Below are 2,147 nucleotides of genomic sequence, written 5' to 3'. Positions count from 1 at the left end.
CCGGCATGTTTTCTTCACTTTGTTTGGTTCCCGCCCCATCTCCTGGAGTTGGTTTTTTCCTCTACTTTAAATTTCAGTTCTGGGAGATGTGACCATTCAAGGGTATTTAGACCTGGGGGTGTACAGCCTGGTGCTGCCTGTTCCTGTGGGCCCCTCGTTGGTCCCTTGTGGCTCTTTCTGAGTGGGTGTTGGGCCTTGGGCTCTTTTCTGTGGCTCTTCCTGGTCCGGGTTCCTGGATTTAACGCACGGTTTCACTTCGGCCCTGTGTGTCCCTGTCGGTGGGCCTCTGTGCGTGGTGGTAGGTGGTGCCCTGGGGCGGGGGGTGCTGGGCAGGCCTGCAGCCTGCTGCCCCTCCCCTGCTTGCATGCGCTCTAGCTTCCTGTGCTTTCTCTTGGTGATGGTCCCTGCCCGCCTCCCTCATGGGGCTTGGGGAGATCCAAGGGGTGCAGTCCCTTTGTGGGCTTCATGCTCCTCCACGTGTGGCTCGGTGGCTTCCTTCTGTGCTCAGGCCCAGGTGAGCCCCACAGGCACCAGCAGATCCTTGGGTTGTGTCACCTGGGCAGGCCTGCTAGCAGTGGGGGAGCCGGGGGGGTCTGGAGTTTTCTGGTTGTCGTTTTGCTTTTGTGTGAGGCATGTCTGTTTTCCCAGGGAGTAACGCTCTACCAATAAGGCCAGTGGGCTTCTTGGGTGTTCACTAGTTTCACTTTATTGCCCCGGTCACGCGGGTCTGCACTGGCCGGTTAGGGGTGGAGGGGATGGCTGTGGCACGGTGGCGTTCCCGAAGGGCAGGTGGCGCGGGTGGGAGCCTTCTTACTGGGGAACAGGGCCGTGGGGGGGCGTACAGGAGGCCGTCCTCACCCCCTGCGCGCTCTCTCCGCAGATAGCGCCGGCGACACTGCTCCTCTGCAGCGGTCCCAGTCTCTCCCACACTCGGTGGCGGCCGCCGTGGGTGGCACGTCTGACCCCAGCGCCCTCAGCAGCTCAGCGTTAAGTGAACGAGAGGCCTCCCGGCTCGACAAGTTCAAGCAGCTCCTTGCCGGCCCGAACACAGACCTCGGTGCGTCCCCCGCTGGCGGAGGGCACGTGCACCTGCGCCCCCACGTGTGGTTTACTTTGTCAGAGGGCGATGTGTTTGTGCCATCCTGCGCGAGTCACAGAGATGAGCCGTTTGTCCTTGAGGTTTACTTCAGCTGTGTGTTGGTCATGGGCTTCCGGGGCCATTGATATGGTATTTTCTGTTCTGTTCTATTTTTTAATGCTCCGATTGAACTCCTTTGGCTTCTTGGGGCTGAACTGGTTTGCTCCACAGGACTGGCCAGCTTGGTGTCCCTGCTTTTCAGAGTCTTCGTGGGGACAAAGAGCTGGTGACCGGGGTCCTGAGTGCTGCTGACTTTACACCTTCCTTGGTGTAAAGTGTGGGATAGGCCGTGAACACCCCGGGAGCCCAGGCGGGGCTGGGGTGGGCGGGCCAGCAGGGGGCCGTACAGTCAGCAGTGTGGTTCTCGGGGGTCACCATGGCCGCGGGGCCGCTCTGCCACCAGGCTCTGAGGCGGGTGCTCGCCTCCAAGTCCATTTCCTGGGCTTCCCCTCGAAGCCGCGTCCTTTCCTCGGTACGTCTCATCTTTGCGGAGTGCCACGCTGCATCGGGCATCTTGCTGGCTGCGGGGGCTCTCCGGAAGGTGGGATGTGGCCGCGGTCACGAGATCACGCATGGTGGAGGGTGGGTGCCAGGGTGGCACGGAGGGCTGGCGCGCCTCGGCTGCCGTGCCCCACTCCCCAGCAGGTGGCGCGTGAGGCACGCGGCTGGGCTGCCCAGCAGGGGGGCGGGCGGAGGCGGAGCGAGCATGGAGCTGAAGGATAGGCCGCGTCCCTGAGGATGCTGCTCCCCTTGTGGGTGCAGAAGGGTTCCTTCCCGCGAGTTTCTGCGTTTTCATTTTCCTGATTGATTTGCTCACGCACACGTAAGACAGTCACGCGGCAGCAGAGGATGTGCGGTAAAAATGTGTCGCTCTCCTCTTCCCCAGGCCTGCTTTCCCTCCTTTGCGTGATTCCAGGTGTCTTCTTCCAGGGACAGGAAGGGAGGCCTCTCGTTCTCTTAAAGCTGAGCTGCTGAGGGCGCTGGGGTCAGATCACGCACATGACGATGC

This window comes from Mirounga leonina, unplaced genomic scaffold (assembly GCF_011800145.1).
Source record: "Mirounga leonina isolate KUSES-001 unplaced genomic scaffold, KU_Mleo_1.0 Mir_100525, whole genome shotgun sequence".
Taxonomy (NCBI): domain Eukaryota; kingdom Metazoa; phylum Chordata; class Mammalia; order Carnivora; family Phocidae; genus Mirounga; species Mirounga leonina.
This window is presented reverse-complemented; position numbering follows the sequence as displayed.